General features: G+C 39.8%; 1 long non-coding RNA gene across 3 annotated transcripts in view; it reads left to right on the forward strand.

Annotated features, from left to right (window-relative positions):
* The window catches only part of LOC129523712 (uncharacterized), a 340,801-nt gene that overhangs the window by 149,481 nt on the left and 170,658 nt on the right, over nt 1-20,662 (forward strand). The gene's annotated exons all lie outside the window — the stretch shown is intronic.

Raw genomic sequence — 20,662 nt, forward strand, 5'->3', positions numbered from 1 at the left:
GTGTTACCTTTTGTCTCTCATCATCTCAAAGGAGTCTTAAACCTTTGGATGTCATTTTCCAGTTTCTTGTGAACAAAACACCAGTGACTTGTTTTTTATTTTTTTCCCCTCTTTTCTTCTTTTTTACATAGGCAATTGATATCTGAGATGCTTTTCATACTTGAATTACAGGTGCAGACCATTTGTTGTATTTAGGGTTTCTCTCCTGCAAGCTGGAAAATAGATCGTGTTTGCATTTTTAGCGTTTTAAAAATGCTAGTGCATTAGCTGATTTGCGAATTATTTTGTAACTACTTGAATGTAAACATTTTTCCAGGGTCAGTTTCAGGAATACAACTTTCAGTACGTACCCACCCTTAGATGACTACAGTTATCATTAGGACTTTTGATAATGTTTACAGTTTCCTGCCTGAAAGAATTTTACTGATGTCAGGAAGTATATTCTGATACAGCTTTTAGGTCCCCTGATAACTCCTTGAGCACAGCTACGTAATCTCTCTGACAAATGGTAATTTGTCAGTCTGTGGCAGAAGCAGGATTTTCATCAGTCTGGCAAAAACTTCTGAGCTAATAAGTTACTGGTTCTGAGTTTATTCTCAAATGGGCGATAGCTGCCCATTCCTCTATTCTCTGAGTTCCTGAAGAGAATCAGCAGAAACTAAAAGTAGGAAAAGACAGGAGATGAGATTAGTGATGAAATGTAATAAATGGAAACTGTTAAACAGCCCTTGCCTATCGATAGTGGGGTTGGCTGATGTGTCTGAGAAGGAAAAACCACAGCTTAAAATGATTACAGCCAGGCTGGGTGCGGTGGCTCATGCCTGTAATCCCAGCACTTTGGGTGGCTGAGGTGGGTGAATCATGAGGTCAGGAGTTCAAGACTAGCCTGACCAACATGGTGAAACCCTGTCTCTACTAAAAATACAAAAATTAGCTGGGCGTGGTGGCGTGCACCTGTAACCCCAGTTACTCAGGAGGCTGAGGCAGGAGAATCGCTTGAACCAAGGAGGCAGGGGTTGCAGTGAGCCAAGATCATGCCACTGCACTCCAGCCTGGGCGACAGAGTGACATTCCATCTCAAAAAAAAAAAAAAAAAGAAAAGAAAAAAAAGACTACAGCCGTAAGTAACCATTTCACCACGGGGGAAAATTCTGTGTGTCCTTTACATAGATTTTATTGTAGAAGTTATTGCTCCAGAGATTTATATCTTGCATTTACTTATTATTTACTTATTTCATTTATGGAAAGCAGTATGAAAAGCTATCTACTGTATAGAATATGTAATTGTTTGGAGTAAAGTTTTAAAAAATTTACTTTCAGACCCTGCTTGATGCTCATTAATTCCTTGTTTTCAGATTGCTTAATACCCATTTCCTATTTCATATCTTAAATTACTTCAATTATTATTCAAATTTGCCTAATGGTAGTCATTTTATCCCCTAACATAGAATAGTCATATGGAGTTACGTTTATATCTGTCTCTACCTCTTAGCAAATAGTCATAAGCCCATAGTAATAAATGATCCCCTTGAAAACCATAAGTTCTTTTGTTTATGTTTATCAGTGCAGGGATTAGGGCTACCAGTGAGTAAGGCCAGAGAATTGTCCAGGTAAAAGAGGTTCTGAAGATAACAAGGTTGAGAGAAGTGAGGAAGTCTGTGGATAAGGGAAGCACACCAGGTTTAGGACCTTAACAAGGAGATGGAGGAACGCAGAAGAAATAAAGAGCAAAGGAGCTCAGCCAGATTAGCATCTGGAGAGGCAGACAGAAAGAATTCTGAGGCCTGGGAAACACACATAGGTAAAGTTGAGTAACAAGTGTCAGAAAAGTGGCCAAGAGGGCCAGGTAGAAAAAATCAGAACCAGACTCAGTGTCCAGACAGCAGATTCAATTAGAAAATGTGCAGAAAAAAAAAAAAGACCATGTTAACATGTATTGTGAGCCTGACTATGATACGCTGTTTGCACTGGACCAGGATGAAGTCAGCAAGAGGCAGTACTGAGCCCACAGGCAGGGAAAATAAGAGAGGCAGATGGAGCAGGAGGCCAGGCAGTGCCTGGCTCCACCTTTGGCAGAATTTCATCTGGACCTAGTTGGATTGCTTATCTTTGCATTTTCTAGACATCCTTTATCTTTTTAACTTATTGGTCAATGGCATATATATATTGCACCATGCAGCTCAAGCAACCAACCCTTTTGTACTTTTTTATTTAGAAAAAAAGTAAGACTCTGTTGGGAGGCTTTTACTGTCTGCTCTTTTCTGATTCATTTCAACTTTATTTAATCTATACAAGACCAAATAAAATGCAGCATTCTTGTCCCAATTGTAATAGATCTTATGTTGACACATTGCTGCCATTGTCCTGTGAAACGAGTAAAAGGAATTGCCGTAAGAGGGTCTTTCTGTGCCAGTTTTTCCTTCTGAGTTTTTGTTGCTTTTGGAAACATCCTCATCTGACCTCCTTTACTGATAAGATTTTAACGGGCCAAGTGCAAATCTAGGCATTACTTTAGAATTTGCAGTTTAGACATTTACTGTTGAGTTGAGTATACATACTACAGGGTGTAGAGGTAAGTAATGAGACTATGTTCACATTTTGAAATAAGTGCTCTTCTGCCAGGGTTACACGAGGACACCTTCGTTTACCAGTTTGATTGATCTTCTAAGAAGGTTCAAATGAGGAACAGCTAATGCTACTGATTCCTCTCTCACAGTGGTTGAAAAGGGATTTCCAACAGTTCAAGTCAGAGTGAAGGAATAGGAAAATTTCAGGCATAGGCAAGGAGCTGGTCAATAGCATGTTGCAAGAGTCTCGAGGAGCAAAAGTCTCTTATTTACATTCTGGTTTCATCCACCGAAGAATCAGGTTTTCTATTAGAATGATACAAAAAAATGGATGATAATGATACTGATTGGATACTCAGACAGAAAGATGCTCCCTGACATGAGTGACTGTGGGTGGAGGTAGGTATGAGAGGCTGGTGGTGGGCAGCCATGTTAGCAGAGAGAGGTAAAAACAGTTGATCAGGCGAGAAAGATGAAGTTCTAATGTTGTTGGATCTTGGCTGATTTTGAAACACTAAACAGTCCCTCCCAGCATCTCCCTGTCATCACTGCTTTGTTTTCCCCAGTCCCGTGCTTGTGGTTCTGGCTCTCTTGCCTCGAGTCAGCCTTTGGACCTGAGTTTTTTCCTTTGGCTTTTGGTTGGAGGACATGATGACCTCACAGATGGTCTTCATAAATCAGCCACTGTGCTCCCAGGAATCTTTGATTCTACTCTCTAGTTCATCTCCTTGACTGTGCCCTGAAACCTGGCTCACTCTATTAAGTCATGCTGGATATTGTGGGGTCATTTTCTACCCCTCATGCATGTCCTGACCCACTTGTTTTCTCTGAAAGTCGATTTTCATTTTCTGTAACTCTGTGTCTTTGCTCTTCTCCCTCTGTCCCGTAGCTGTCAACCCAGCTGCATGCAGCCAACCCAAACCCTTTGTAATTTTTCTCTTCAGTGCTTCACAATATATGTCCTCTCTGACTTGGGAGCAAATTAATGTTAAGGATTTTGCACTTAAAATTTAATATAGCATCATTGGCCCTGAGTCGAGGAGTGGGTATTATGCCAAAATACTTATTGTCCCCATGTTGTGTCTAGCAAGTTGGGAATTCTGATATATGGCTATTTTAAACAAAAGTCCAAATGAACTTTAGAATTGGCTTGAGAAGGAAGAGAGAAAGAATTTTAAATTAAAGCAAAAGAATCTTTTGTTTTCTACCCCAGTTATACTGAGATGACATAGTTTGGATGTTTGTGCCCTCCAAATCTCATGTTGAAATGTAATCCCCTGTGTTGGAGGTGGGACCTGGTGGGAGGTGTTTGGGTCATGGGGGTGGATTCCTCATGAATAGCTTGGTACTGTCCTTGCCATAATGAGTGAGTTCTCACTCTGAGTTCATGTGAGATCTGTCTCTTTAAAAGACCGTGACACCTCCCCCTACTCTCTCTCTTGCTCCCACTCTTATCACATGATGCACCTGCTTCCCCGTTTTCTTCTGCCGTGGGAGTTCCATATGCACCTAACCCTGGAGCTCCCAAATTTATAAAACAATTGCTAATAGACATAAGAAATGAGATAGACAGCAACACAATTTGAGTATTGAAGGGGGACTTCAATACTCCAGCGACAGCTCTAGATAGGTCATCAAGACAGAAAGTCAAAAAAGAAACAATGAATTTAAACTAAACCGTGGAACAAATTGACAATCTACCATGATTGGAAGTTTCCTGAGGCTTCACCAGAAGCAGATGCCGACACCACACTTCCTGTACAGCCTGCAGAAATGTGAGCCAAATTAAAACCACTTTTCTTTATAAATTATCCAGTCTCAGGTATTCCTTTACAGCAATGCAAGAATGGGTTAACACATAAGGCTTATGAGTTAACTGATTTGTGACCCTCCAAATATAATAAATAACAAATGAAATATCTAACCATTGGAAGCCCTCTTTGTGGCTCTCCAGTCAGTTGGATGGAGGCTCACAGGGGCTATAACTACCTCATGAGATCAGCAGGTTATAATCCCTCCTAGGATTATGTAACACACTATGCAGATATTTATAATTATATTGTGAAGGAGAAATTAGATGTGCAGGTATACATTTTGAAGTAGGAGGAAATGAAAAGGGACAGTAAGAGTAAAAGGTTTTGCTGTGATTCTGTTTGGTAAAACCTCTTTTGAACAAAGATTTCCTCAAAGAAATGAGAGCAAAATATAATCAGCTTGAGGGCTCTGAGTATAGCATTGTGTCATATGGATCAAAAGGAAGCCTAAGCTTTTGATCCCTTTTCTCAGGTGGGGAATGGGATTTAGAGGTATGTCAGTATCTACAAATTCAGTTCTAAGATGTTGAGAAGAAGCTTTGAAGCCAATAAAAAGCATAAGGCAGGATTTCATTAAAAATAGTTATTGGGGGAACATTGAGCAGTGGTGTGGAATATTGGGCTAGCGCTGGAATATGGGATTATGCACATACCCTGAGATGCCTCTGCACCCAGCCACACCACAAGCTCTGAAACAGCATGCCTGAAATTCCATTGCTGCGGACCTCAAGCAGTGACTTCATGACTTTGGGAGCACTGGCAAAATCCGGTGCCTTGATGAGCCGTTGGGAATGATGGCTGCAATCTTAACAGTTAAGTCTTTAGTCAGAGATGAATGAACTCATTTAATACAAAGCTTTTTCAAAATCCACGGGGGTGATTATGTTGACAGTCATAACTAAAAATAGTAATCCGTAAAAGTCTCATCCCATATTTACATTGCATTTAAAGGACTATAAATTTGGCATGGTGATTACATCCTATTGTGTCCAACACTTGGCATTTGAATTACTAAGGACCCATAACTTAACCCTCAATACTTTTGAGATAGAATTTATATAAATGATCAATGCTTTATTAAAGGTAATAATGATAGTGTCTTTACCATTTTCCAGTTCACGGAGCACCTTTTCGTATATTACTTTTTGAAAGAAATAGTTTATTTATAAACTAAAAAAAAAAAAAAAAGGATGGTGTTCAGCAGTTGTAGTGGTATAAATTGTCTCCCCCAAAATTCAGATTTTGAAATCCTATCCTCTAGTACCTCAGAATGTGACATTATTTGGCAATAGGGTTGTTGCAGATGTAATTAACTTGAGATGCAGTCATTAGGGTGGGACCAATGCCAGTATGACTGAAGTCCTTATAAAAAGAGGAGATTTGGACACAGGCATGCACACAGGGAGAACGGCACATGAACATGAAGGTAGAGATCGGGTGATGTGACTACAAGCAGAGGACCGCCAAAGCTTGCCAGCCAACCATTAGAAGCAAGGAGAGAGGCATGAACAGATTCTTCTTCACAGCCTTCAGAAGGAAGCAACCTGGCTGACAACTTGATCTTGGACTTCTACCCTCCAGAGCTGTGAATCAATAAATTTGTGTTTGTGGTATTTTGTTATGGGAGCCCAAGCTAACTACAGCAGTCATCAACACATCCAAGTTATTTGTGATTGTTCTGCAGCCTTGAGTGTTATCTTTTTTTTCTCCCACTTTTCCCTGAAACCTTCTGAAATTGGATGTTGGTTTCCTTAGAGAAGGTGTATATGATGGTAAGTTTGGGTGAGGCCTGGGTAAGGAGGGGCAGGATAAAGGGTGTTTTAGGGTGAATGCCTGAGCCAGCAGAGGATGGTGAATGGTGGCCTGGAGAGAAGAAGCCAGAGAGAAAAAGACAGTCCATGCAAATGGACCCCAAAAGCGAACAGGAGTAGCTATTTTTATATCAGACAAAACAAACTTTAAGGCAACAGTGGTTAAAAAAGACAAAGAGGGAAATTATGTAATAGTAAAAGGCCTTGTCCAACAGGAAAATATCACAATCCTAAATATATATGCACCTAACCCTGGAGCTCCCAAATTTATAAAACAATTACTAATAGACCTAAGAAATGAGATAGCAACACAATAATAGTGGGGGACTTCAACACTCCACTGTCAGCACTAGACAGGTCATCAAGACAGAAAGTCAACAAAGAAACAGTGGATTTACACTATACCCTGGAACAAATGGACTTAACAGATATATACAGAACATTCTACCCAACAACCGTGGAATATACGTTCTATCAACAGCGCATGGAGCTTTCTCCAAGAAAGACCATTTGATAGGCCACAAAACAAGCCTCAATATATTTGAGAAAATTGAAATTATATCAAGTATTTTCTCAGACCACAGTGGAATAAAACCAGAAATCAACCCCATAAGGAATCTCCCTTGCACCAAGTCTCTTTTTTCCCTCACTGCTTCCAGAGCCATCGCTCTAAAATATGTATCATTTCACTTATTTGCTCAGGGCTTTAGTGGCTGCCCAGAACATGCAGGATTATGCTGAAATTCCTTGGCATGTCACCCGCTTCATTATTGGCCTACTTTTCGTTTTTTTCTTTTTTTTTTTTTGAGGTTTATTGAAGTATGACTGACAAATAAAAATATTATCTATTCAAGGTGTACAATGTGCTATTTGGATATATATATATATATATATATATATGCAGTGGCCAGATACAGAAAAATAAATACTGCACGATCTCACTTACATGTGGAATCTAAAAAAGTCAAACTTACAGAAACAAAGAGAAGGCTGATTTTCCAATTTTATAACCTTCCTAGTGTTTTCTCTTGAGCTCTAGCCATGAGGAACTATCAACTAATTTGCTTCCTGAATGTGTTGTGCCCTTCTGCGTGGGTGTTCAATTCCACTTGCTTTTTCCGCTTTTTGCAATGCTATTTCTTCTTTGCTTTTTTGCTGAAGTTCTTTTTGCTTTTTTGCTTTTAGGGCACCCCAAATATGCCATTTCCCTTTTACTTCTCGCTGGGCATATAACAGTACGGAAGACAGCCGATAATTTAGCGGATGATTTATGCATCAAACAAACCATCATAAATAATTACTTTATTTTCATTATTTTAAGGACTTTGGAGGGGGGAGTGTCCAACAGGTGGAACATACCTGAAATGATGAAAGTGAGGCTACTTCTCTGAAGAAGTGCTATTTAAGGCAAAATGTAAAGACTATATAGGAGTTCTCCATGCAGAGAGTGGGCAGAATAGCCTTCTGGCAAAGGAAATAGTGTATCTGAAGACCCCAAGAGAGGAAGAAGCTTCCTTTCCTGGACTCATGTGGTATCTTGAACATGTACGTAGGTGAAAGCCTTGTATCACTATAATAATTTTCTGGCTGTGGGTCTTTTAGATGCAGAATGTAGGTAAGTCCTATTCATACTCATATTCCCAGAATCCTGCACAGTACTCATGCACGCACAAAATTGGCACTTACTTTAATGTTTGTGAATAATGGATTTAATGAAATAATGACTTGGATAGATGGATGAATAGATGGGTTCAATGTGTTTAAAATATGCTGTAAATGGGTATCATGAAGTTAACAAACAAAACCAAGATGATGAGTATCAGCAGAAGTAAATGACACAATCCACCAGATGAACCAGGTTCATATTCAGGGTCAAGAATGCAGGTAGAAATCTTGACACTGGCAAATCCATGCAAGGATTGAGTCAAGAATCAGGAAACTTTCTTGCAGGAAACTGAGTCTAGGAATAACACTGAAACTCAATCTTCTTTAGATTGTTGGTCTATACAGTAGAACAATCAGAGAACATAATTAGACTGGAAGAGAGTTGGCAAATTATGATTCATAAGTCAAATCCAGCCTGCTGCTTAGTTTTGTAAATAAAGTTTTATTTTTTAATTTTGAGACAGAGTTTTGCTCTGTTGCCCAGGCTGGAGTGCAATGGCACGATCTTGGCTCACTGCAACCTCCGCCTTCCCGGTTCAAGCAATTCTCCTGCCTCTGCCTCCCAAGTAGCTGGGATTACAGGTGCCTGCCACCACACCCAGCTAACTTTTGTATTTTTAGTAGAGATAGAGTTTCACCATGTTGGCCAGGCTGGTCTTGAGCTCCTGATCTCAGGTGATCTGCCTGCCTCAGCCTCCCAAAGTGCTGGGATTATAGGCCTGAGTCACTGTGCCCAGCCATAAAGTTTTGTTAAAAGACAGCCACACTCATTTGTTTGTCATTTGGCTGGGGCTGCTTTCACGCTATAATGCTAGAGTTGAGTGTTGCTATAGAGACCTCATGGCTTGAAAAACATAAAATACTTACTGTCTGGACCTTTACAGAAAAGGTTTGCTGGCTGTTGGTCTGGAACATCAGCTGCTTGCTCAATGGTATTATTGAGTGCTACTAAGTATTAGGCACTGTTCTAAATTCTTCACGTTAACTCATTTAGACCTTGTAACAATCCTGTGAAGTAGGGGTTATTATTATCTCCATTTGATGGAAGAGAAACTCCAGGCACAGAAAAGTTAAATTATTTCCCTAGGAACGTACTGCCAATGAGCTGTGGCCTTAGCCACTGTGCTATACTGCCTCTATACAGAAGCATCCTATTTGTTGTTGTTGTTGTTGAATGGGTATAACAAGTGGGAACCTCTTAGAGAGATGAAAGTCACACCATCACTGTCTTAAATATAAGCTGAAGACTGGATGGCTCATATATTCTTGCTGCTCTCCCAGAGGTTAATCTGAAAATTCTTGGGAAGACATAAATAGAATTTAATGACCATTTGTTTCTTTATCCAGGACTGATAGCCATGCATGTAAGATATCATTTACTTCTTGCTTAACACACTTTCACAAAGAGAATTGTGTTATTTTCCTAACTCAGTAAGGTATAAGCTATAGTCAGGCATAGTAGCTTTCCATCCAATTAAATATATGTTAAAGGAGTTGAAGCTGGGAATTTTTAACATTGAGTAAATCAGTGAAGACAGCATAGGTTGCAAGTCTTCAAGAATTTTACCAAATTTTCTCTTGTGGTAATATGAACCTGTCTAGAGAAAATCGAAAGATTTGGACTGGGAGTTAATACTAGCAGTCATGATTGTAATCATATTATACATTTTTGTAGATCTTAGGACTTGATAAAAAAGATTTAATAAGTGGTACATAATCTGGAGTATCCATTTTTTTTTGGAGAGAAAATAAAGGAGAGAGAGCTTACATCTCACAAATACTTCAAGGTCATCATTTCTCCCTGTCTTGCTAGAACAGGAAAATAAGGGACAAGACAAATAGCTGCCAGAGCTCTGATTGTCTCCTGCTCTATTGGAAACAGGACATGAAGGCTAAGCTGACATTGATAGAGACGTGTTTTGACGTGTTGGCACAGTATAATAGTGATCATTGCCACAGCCAGGATGTGTTCTTGTACAATCTTTCCTGTAACAGGAACATTAGCTTCTACTGGCAGAATCTTTTCTTCCTTTGATGCATGTCTTGTTATGTGACTCTTTCAGCTGGGTCAAGTGGTCCCCTGGTTCCTCTGTAGATGGAGGTGAGAAGGAGACAGCCATCTGTTTGGATGGCTTGGAGATTCACCTGCCTGAAGGGAGGGAGTTTGGAACAGATGATGGCTTTCAGACTTGGGTCCAGGATCCCCGCCTAGAGTGACTGATCAGGTCTGTAATGCCAAGGGTCATTTCTTCTGCATATTTTGGACAGCAGCTGTTGAACTGCTGGGTTTCCAGTCACTTCTACCTAATTGGGGAAAGGGGGCCACCTGCTCAGTATCCCCAAAATAGCACCAGTCTCCACCTTTCCCTCTTAGTCTCACCATCCCTCTGAGTCTTAGGGCTCACAGCCTACACTGCCACAGAGGTTCAAGTCTGTAGCCTTCCACATGGCTAATGTGATTTTATTGCTAAGTCCAGGAGGAGTACTTGCAGAGCATGATACATGTGTCATCTGAGGAATTCAGAGTTATTCAAAAATACTTCATATTATGAGTAGGAAATTTAAACAACTTTATTGAAAAATGGGCCATATCATACACTTTTCAGAGATTCTTCTGTGTGACTATAGAATGGCACCATGAGAGCATCACCTGTTTTCTGTTTATGCTATTTACCATGTCAGGTTATTTTTTACTGCCATATATATTTAATTTTGACAGTGAACAGATCTACTAAAAATAGAATTACAGCATATCATTTTAATTACAGCCATTTCAGTTGCTCATCAACATAACAATGAAAAATGGAAGGGTTACCACAACATTGCTGAATCGCCATCTCTTAATAGCTTTCTGTGAGTGTAGCATGTACTACCAGATAATTATGAAGATTAACTCTTGCAGATAGGATGCCTGTACCTATTTTTAATAATTTGTAAGCACTGAGGAAGGATAAAGAGTTGGAAATACAAGAATCTTAATCTTAATTATTTTACCCCATCTACCCTTTTATCCGTATTGAACTGTTGGGTATTTAGTTTGCTTTTTTTACTTTTCCCTTTTCCTTAATTTTTTTGTTATGGTGGAGGAGAGACTGGGGATAGCAAAGAAAGGAAGCAATCAAATTGCTGTAAGAGTCACAGACAACCCTCTTTAGAACAAAGTAAAGTCCATAAGAATGAGTTTCCATATCTCTGAAACTCCACATAGCTTATTTAATACTGCACAGAAGGCGGGTTATTGATCTGTGTGTAGAGTTGTAGGCAGAGAGGGACAGTAGTATATTCCAGGAGCTTCTCTCAGTCTGCAGCGTTACTCTAAGCAGGAAAAGACCCATGATTCCCTGTAGTGTCCTCAGCTGCCTCTATTAATCCATTGTCAAAATCATGGCAACAGGACCCGAGGCAAATAGCAGTTTTGTATCATCTTGCTTATGAATATGATCATGAGTGCTAGTGGTCTCCCCTTATGCAACTGGGTTTTATAAGCAATAGACCAGATGTATATGCCCTTACATTATAAATATACCTTTAGAAGTCTGATGTCTAAATCACGATAAGGAATCATTTCCAATGTATAAAACTTAAAATTTCCAGAACAGAGAGCAATATTTATTTCTACCAGCTTTCTCTCCATTAAATAATTGTTTCAATATCAGGATGTGATTGGAGCTTGAAGAAGCTTCTCTTGGGATATCTAAGAATGGAATCCATTTTGATTAAATTTACTGGTAGTTGAGGCGGTATGTAAATGGCATCAAATAACCAACTGGTCAATCTCCTTGAATGAATCAACTAGCCAAAGTCTAAGTAACAATGGCTTAGGAACAGATCCAGATTGTGCGGGGTCTGAGGCTGTTATGATTTGGTGGCTTTCTCTGAGAAAAAGAATACATAGTTGCATATGCTACATTTGGTATGAAAATGAATATTTATTTAGAATGAGAAATCACAAGTTATGCATTAAAAAGTATACAGATATGAAATCATCACAAAATCCTGAAAAATAACAAAATATTTTTATTAACTTTCTGATACACTTTTGTAATTGCTACATTTTTAGTTGCTTCTTCAAATGACAAAAAATTTTAAATATAATTTTCTATACAGATAATAGATAATAGTCTTTCCTTTATCATGGTGGATTCAAAATTGATTTATGTTACTGATGGTTTGGCAACATTTATTTCAGCTTAGCAACCATCTATTGGTAATGTTATGCAAATGTTTAGGATTCTTGTCAAACTGCAAGAAATCTCTTTAAACTTTGCTTTATATATAAACTTTATATTGTAGGCATTTTAAGTTATCTTAGGCAGTATCTATTCTGAAATGTTATTTGATCTGACAACACTCATTAAACAGTGTGGTCGACATTCTCAGGCAAATTTTGTTTTTCTTTACTAAGACATTCATCTGCCTTTTACTTTTTTATTTTTGGTTTGGAACAGTCCTGGTGTAATTCCTTTTCTCATGTTCATGATACTGATCTGCAAGCTTTAGTTTCCGTTGTGATATAATAAGAATTTTGGTGATATTGAAACTTCTGCCAATCTTCTCTTTCGGTTTACATTTTGGCTTTTTTCTTCTTCTCACATTCGAATGTTAGTATTATCCATAATTCTGAAAAATTAAAAAGAATCTGAAATTAACGCATAAACAAGAGAAGTTCAGTGCGTCTAAAATTGCTGCTATGTTTTGTTCAGCTAAAAGTGTTGTAATCAAATTAATCTTATACTACACACAATGACTTATTAATGAATATTTTGCACTTGTTTATTCAGTCTATTTCACTGCATTGGTAATAATATTGTGTGTTATTTCATCTAGAACCACTAGACTTTATCAGAACAACATGTGTTGGATATTCTAGGATACAATCCACTGTCTTGGGATGCATAAAATATGTAACAGCTATAGATTTGTGACTTACAAATACAAAAATTCTGGTAAATATCGCATAAAGAAAGGATTCTCATACAAATGGGGAAAATGTGTGGTGCATTTATATTTGTGTATGTTGCATAATCACCTGCATTCCTGACAGGAGGAAACTTCAATTTTTTTCATGCATCAGTGAGAACAGAATCTTCTATGCAAAATGTTACACAAATTAGCTCTTGGCTTCCTACATTTCAAACCTTATTTCCCCTTCACAACCCACATAGTTTTGGTGCTGGATAAACTCTAGACCATGTTAACATCACAGTATAACTTCTGGCCAGGCATTTCTGATAAAAATGCCAGGTAAGATGACAGGGTGGGCTGTAGAAACATTTCTGGAAGTCATTCCTACACCGAATGGCTGGTCACAACTTAATAGAAATGCCTGGAAGCTACAGACACATGTCCTGTTAAACCCCAACTCAGTATATACCCAGCTCAGCTTCTTGTTAGCCTAAAACGCAAATGATTCGTGATTGCACCAAAGTTACCCTACATAGGAGAAAATGTGACAGAGGAAATCAAAGCATAAAGAGACAGCAGTCTAAACCACTGTAGTTTAACTATCTTTCATTTGGAAATTTACAAAATTATATGATAGTATCAAGCATGGCTAGATCTCCTTATGGGGAACTGTAAGGTGCAAGACCCATGAAGCTCATAGTACACCTTGCTCTGGGGGTAGATCTCTCTCTTTCTCTCTCTCTCTTTCTTTCTTTCTTTCCTTTTCCCCTCTTAAGTTCACTTTGCAATGGCCAGGGAGTGATTTCATCCCTTCAATGTGAGAGACAACACAAACGTATTTTGAGACAGGAAGGCTGTTGGGGTGATCAGACCCAACACCAGGTTGTGGGGGCGATGAAGTCTGGTGGAGTCAAAGGATTGAGAAAAAGACATTTTGAGAGAGATAAGTGGGACCAGGGGGCCATCGCAATTGTGGAGGCTGTGAAGGCCCCGAGCTCTGGGAGCCCACGCTATTTATTGGTAATCCAACAGAGAAACAGATGGTGAGAATGTGGAGGTCAAAAAGGGCAGGCACATGATCTACAGCTGTGATGGTTTAGCATTTATAAGGAACATGTTCTGCTACTTGAGATAATGGGAATACAATTGATGTAGGAGTCTAGGAGGGCCAGAAGCAAGGAGCCAGCAAGTCTAGACACATTCCAGAGGACATTATGTCAGACATGCAAGCCCTGGCTCAGTATTTTTCCCAACACTCAGCTTTTCCCCAACATGCACCCTTTCTCTTTTTTGTAAAAGAGAAGGTATCATTATTACTAGCTATCATTATTACTAGCATAAAAGGTGGCCTTTTAATTGAGCAAGGCAGTTGCAGGCTGTGCAGCCGTTAATTGCCAGTTGGTGATCCAGATTCATTTTTCTTAGCCCTTATGCGAACTGGAGTTGCTCTGGTTTGAATGCTTCCCACATATCTCCCCTTTCCCTTTTACAAGAGGACCCTTAATCCTAGGGTTGCAGAAGGATGAAGGTCCATCTTCTGTAACTTCTTCATGCTGAATAGGGGTGATGATATTCCTGCCTAACTATTAGGGTCTCCTGTATTCAGGGTAGACAGAAGCTGAGTCAGAAAGCATTGGTCCATTAAGCATCATGACTCCAGTCGGTCCTTGTTCCATCTTTGCATTCAGATTCAACTGGCTCACGGCTTGTACTGGGGGAACCCGGTCCATAGTTGGGATCCATGGCTCCCTCCAGTCTCCCGTTCCATGTTGTACACATCTTGAGGACATCCACATGGTTCATTTGTCTCCTGCAAAAACACAAGCATACCCTCACCCCCACGTTAGTAAATCTACTGAAACAGAAGCAAAAACTTTTGTGGCTATAGCCGGGAGGGCACTGATATTGAAAAACAGGCCCCTTCTAACAGAAAACACAGGAAAAGCAAATCGAGGCTTTTCAAACCTTCAATTTGTACTGTACAGGTGGGTCCACTAGATGCTGTGGCTCATGATAGATCTTCAGATGTTTGGTGGGCACCCACACAGGCACGTGATCGTCACCTGGAGAGACACAAGCAAATCCTCTTCCACATATAATTATCTTTCCTTTTTTCCAGCTCTTTGTATGTGACCATATCTTTTTCTAAGGCCTGTGGCATTAAGATGAGTTAAAGAATGTAATGTTTGTGCATCAGCAAAGGTGCAGACACCAAAGCATCTGCCCTTTGATTAAGTTTAGTTAAAGGACCAAAAGGTCCTGTTGGAGAGAAAAGAAAGAGCATTTTTATTCCTACCTCCCTCCCCTCTATTCCTTTTATATTTGCTCTTTGAGCCATAGCTAATTTCCGTAATTCAGAATGTTCTTATCTGTCTCTGCAAATCTCTGGTAGTCTTTGCTAGTCTCTACTTTTGTATCTCTTTAGGGCACTGATCAGTACTTCTCTAGGGCACTGACCTTATATTGCTAGTCTTCATCTATCCCTATCTGTCCCTGTGGTACCTGTTAGTTCCTGCAAGTCTCTATCTCTCTATTTATCTCTATCTCTCTATTTAAATAATCTCTATCTCTCTATCTCTATGTATCTCTATCTCTATTTATATCTATGTCTATTTATCTCTATCTCTCTATCTCCATCTCTATCTATCTCTATCTCTATCCATTTATCTCTATCTCTCTATCTCTATCTATCTCTATCTCTATCTCCCTTATCTCTGCTTACTTAGTTCTACTTACTTAGCTCTACTTACTTACTTAGCTCTACTTACTTACTTAACTCTGCTTATTTACTTAACTCTACTTATTTACTTAACTCTACTTACTTACTTAGGTCTACTTACTTTCCTGGAAACCTTTTTTATGACCCTGGGTAGAGCTCAGAAATCCACTCTTTAAGCTTTGGTAAGAGACAAAACAGGGACCCCGGACTCAGCACCAGATTGAAGGGAACAGGAAGTGCTCTCCCCTCCCCAAAGCAGGAAAACCAGAGTTTGGCCCTTGCAAATTTCCACTCCACATCAGCATCATCCTCAATTTCCTGGAATGAATTGTTGATCATGGCAATTAACATATTTAGCAAAACAATGACCGTTGTAACATTATAGACTCCATAAAGAACACAACCAATGTTTTCAATGAATTTGTGGTTATAGTTGATGACCACTGATTTTACTTCAGAAAGTCCAAATATAGCCCAGAACAGTGTCTTAAAACTCTGTTGTGAAGGTTTCATTTGGTTTTACACCAAGGTAGTAGGAATAGAGGTTGAACATTCCCATCATAAAGGCCACAAACACCACAATGAACACATTCAGCGCATATCATGCCTGTGTGCTCATTAAATCTGTTTCTCTCTAGCAGAGGCAGGTTAACCATGAAACTGAAGCTTCAAGATAACTTTACTTGCCCTATGCAAAGCAGCCCGTGATTTATTTTTTCCGGGGACTACTGCCAACCAGGCCTGTGTGTCAATCTGTAAGCATCCAACAGCAGGTCTACTGTACAAATAGGTCTTTTGTCAAACACTTATTAACCCAATATATAGCCTTTCCTGTTGGATTAGTACTACCAAAGCCTCCTGTTCTTTTCACAGTGCTGCTTCCCAGCTTTATGTCAACAACTGAGCAATTCTTTCTCCTAGGGAAGCAGACCACGGAGTTGAGGAACTAATAATGAATTGAATTTCTCCGGTATAATCAGAGTCAATTATTTCCATATGTACAGTGACACCTTTCAAATTTAGACTAGACCTTCCTAGTAATAGACCAACTGTTCCTGAGGGTAAGGGTCTCCTGACTCCCATAGGGACCGTTTTTGGTGGCTCCCCAGGAGGTAAGGGTATGTGAATTGTGTGCAAAAGTCTACAGCAGCACTGCCTGCTGTGGTGGGGGACAATTGTTGTACGTTTGTAAGGGCACTGGCTGTGCCAGAAATGCCTGAGTTTATTGAGGTGCTCTCTGAATAAACAAGCCTCAGATTCCACTGGGTCTTAGTACTACCAATTGCTCCAGGTTTTAATGTTGTAACTACAGGAGTGGTAAGTTTTGTAGCTAATTCATTTTCTCGCCCATTAAGGGGAGAGAGAGGAGGTGGCCATTCACTTAATCCAGCAGTTGGAGCCGAGGGGATAGTAAAACATACTTTTTTGTTTCCCTTTTTTTTCTTTAATTTCCTCCAGTTTCTGTTCCTCACATTCAGAATCTGAAGTTAGTTTTTTACACTTGTCCTCCACTTCCTCATCTGAATCTGCCTCATCATCTGTTTGAAATGGCTCAAGAGCTGCTTTTATTAGCACCCACATGGACCAAACTGAGACTGGAATTTTTGCTCCATCCTTATATGCTTTTTAAAAATCTCTGCCAATTCTCTCCCATTCATCCAACTCCATAGTCCCTTGTTCTGGGAACCATGGGCAAAACTGCTTTACTGCACTAAAGAGTGATAACAAATTCTGGGTACTAACTTTCACTCCCCTTATTCGTAATAAATGCCTTAAGAAATTTAAATAAGCAGAATGTCTGCTTTCACTTTGTCCCATTGTTACCCTGGTTCTTCTGAGAGCTCAGCTTTCCCGCCAAGCTTCTTTTAGACGTCCTTGGGTGTCCTTTGACGAAGCATCCTCTGCTTTCACACGCTGTAGTGTTCCTTTACTGGGGTCTTTGTCTCCTCACTTTGGGCGGCCAGGAATGTTGGGGTGATCAGACCCAACACCAGGTCGTGGGGGTGACAAAGTCTAGTGGAGTCAAAGGATTGAGAAAAAGACAGTTTGAAAAAGAAAGTGGGACCAGGGGGCCATTGCGATTGTGGAGGCTGTGAAGGTCCTGAGCTCTGGGAGCCTACACTATTTATTGGTAATCCAACAGAGAAACAAGTGGTGAGAAGGTGGAGGTCAAAAGGGCAGGCACATGAACTACATCTGTGATGGTTTAGCATTTATAAGGAACATGTTCTGCTACTTGAGATAATGGAGAGCAGGTTCTTTTAACCCAAGATACAATTGATCCTGGGAGAGCAAGGAACAAGGACCTAGCAAGTCTAGACACATTCAGAGGACATGTCAGACATACAAGCCCTGCCTCAGTATTTTTCCCAACACTCAGCTTTTTCCCAACAGAAGGCCATGGATCAATGGAACAATGATCTATATATGGCACAGGCTTGACATTTCTCATGTTTTTAAGGGGCAGCAATTATCATTGCTAAGCAACTTGTAATTGTGCTCATTGGCTTTTTCTACCATTTTCTGTTGAAAATAAGGCAAATACTTCCACCTTAGGAAAGTGGTGAAACAGCTAGGTTAAATAGATTTTCTAAGTTGAAATAGTGTCTTAATGGCTTCAATATTTGGGAAATGCTCTGTTAAATAGTTGTAATTAATATAAGACTTCCCAGAGTCTTTGAGATGTTAATGTGAACATCAAAGATGCTTTAAGAAGGGATTAGGGCACGCGACATTTCCTAAACTTATTTGATCAAGAATTTCTTTTCTTTTTATTTAATCCTCAGGATCTCCTGTGGACCTGACCTAGTGGAGAAATACAAAGCTTTTATTTCCATTAGCCAGTAACAGGTGAGGAGTCAGGACTGATATTCCTGCCTGAGTCAGCTGAGATTACACGTTTAATAAACACTTATGGTTCAATGACAATATAGTTTTCAATAAAACTCTGTTCTTAATAAAACCATAATTATTCATGAGTTTGTGATTACTAACATTTATATAGATTTTTTTAAATGTAATTTAATTTAAAGTTCTGGAATACAAGTGCAGGACATGTAAGTTAGTTACATAGGTAAATGTGTGCCATGGTGGCTTCCTGCACCTATCAACCCATTACCTAGGCATTAAGCCCAACAAACATTAGCTATTTACCCTGCAGCTCTCCCTCCCTCCACCCTCACAACAAGCCCCAGTGTGTGTTGTTCCTCTCCCTGTGTTTATGCATTCTCACTGTGCAGCTCCCACTTGTAAGTGAAAACACACAGTGTTTGGTTTTCTGTTCCTGCGTTAGTTTGCTGAGGATAATGGCTTCCAGTTCCATCTATGTCTCTGCAAAGGATGTGATCTAATTCTTTTTTATGGCTGCATACTATTCCATGGTATATATGTGCCACATTTTCTTTATCCAGTCTATCATTGATGGGCATTTGAGTTGATTCTACATAGATTTTAAAATAGATCTCATTCAGAGAGGGTTACAATGAATTGAAGAAACTCAAGACACAAAATGACCATCTTTCTGATTCACATTGATTCTGGATTATAAACTTTTGCAAAAATCTTAGACATTTGTTCCTGCTGTGATCAAGATGCCTTATAAGGGCTTGATGACAGGTATAAAGGTGAGTTTAAAAGAGAAGAAGGAGTACCAGGTGTGGTAGCATGTGCCCAGCTCTTTAACTAGTTTCAGCTACTTGGGAGGCTGAGGTGGGAGGAATTCTTGAGCCCAGGAGTTCGAGGGCAACACAGCAAGACCCCATCTCTTAAAAAGAATAAAAGAGGGAGCTGAGTTATGAGTAAGAATGGAAGAACATGGCTGTGAGAATGGAAGGGAGGAGTTACACAAAGTGACAGATGAGAGATGATATCCCCTGCTGATGGTCAGGGCTGAGAGTGAAGGCTGAGTTAGACAGAGTTAGACAGCTGTGTTGCTGTCCATTGACACAGAAGCCTTAACTGGTGGCAGTGTCTATTCTGCTCTGCTATTGAATCTCAAAATTGAACCTACCTCTTTACTTCCACTGCCATTGCTCAAGTTCAGTCCAGCTTTCTATCAAAACTGCCTCTTATTTTCCTAACTGGAATCCCTGCCTTACAGTTTATTTTTTATTGCAGCATTTTCTCTTCACTGATGCCATAACTACCTTCCAAAATGTAAACATAATGATGCTCTGGACATCCACACAAGCCTTTTGGAAAAGAGCCATAGTTATTGCAAAGTGAGAGGAGAAAAGGAGGGGGAAAAAGGAGTTGGCCAAGGCTCTGGTCATCAGGGCACACACTGTGGGCCAAATGATGGGTAAAAGCAGAGCCTTCATAGTGCAGCTTGCACTGTAGAGCAGGCAAATGTCCTTAGTTCTGTTTCTCTAGTACTCAAGATTGAAGGCAAACTGCTATTGAGGAGTTGAGCCAGTCCCCCCTGTGTTGACTTGAGCCTCATTGACTGCAGACACTCACAGTATGAGGCACAGTGCATGTTCACTTGTCCATGCTCAATCACACCACCAACTCACTTCCATTTCCTAATGTCATTTATTTCCATTAAAATTCTCTCCTTGTTTGATGTCGCTGGGGCTTGGCGCAAGGCTTTTGAATTTCCTACTGAAAATCAAAGCTTACTGCTGTCAGATAAGATGAGAAGAGAGAACTGATGAAGAAAGAAAGAAAAAGGCACAAAAAAGTATTGATACTATACTTCCTGGTGAAAAATGGCAACAGGGGAGTTCCAAGCTAAAATTAAGAATAAAGAGAGGAGGCGGGCAGATCACAAGGTCAGGAGATTGAGACCATCCTGGCCAACATGGCGAAACCCCATCTATACTAAAAATTCAAATATTAGCTGGGTGTGGTGGTGTGTTCCTGTAATCCCAGCTACTCAGGAGGCTGAGGCAGGAGAATCACTTGAACCCGGGAGGTGGAGGTTGCAGTAAGTTGAGATTGCACCACTGCACTCCAGCCTGGCAACAGAGCTAGACTCTCTCTCAACAACAACAACAACAACAACAACAACAACAACAACAAAAAGAGGAATGAATAGAATCACAGGTTCAAGGAATAACATTAGGAAACCAACTTTAAAGTCGTTAGTTTATGGGTTCAAGTCTCACTCTGCCAGTTTCTGGCTCTGCTTGTTAATATGTAAAATAGTAAAATGGGATTAATAACAGTAGGTGCCTCATA

Source organism: Gorilla gorilla, chromosome 6, assembly GCF_029281585.2.
Source record: "Gorilla gorilla gorilla isolate KB3781 chromosome 6, NHGRI_mGorGor1-v2.1_pri, whole genome shotgun sequence".
In the NCBI taxonomy this organism is placed as follows: Eukaryota; Metazoa; Chordata; class Mammalia; order Primates; family Hominidae; genus Gorilla; species Gorilla gorilla.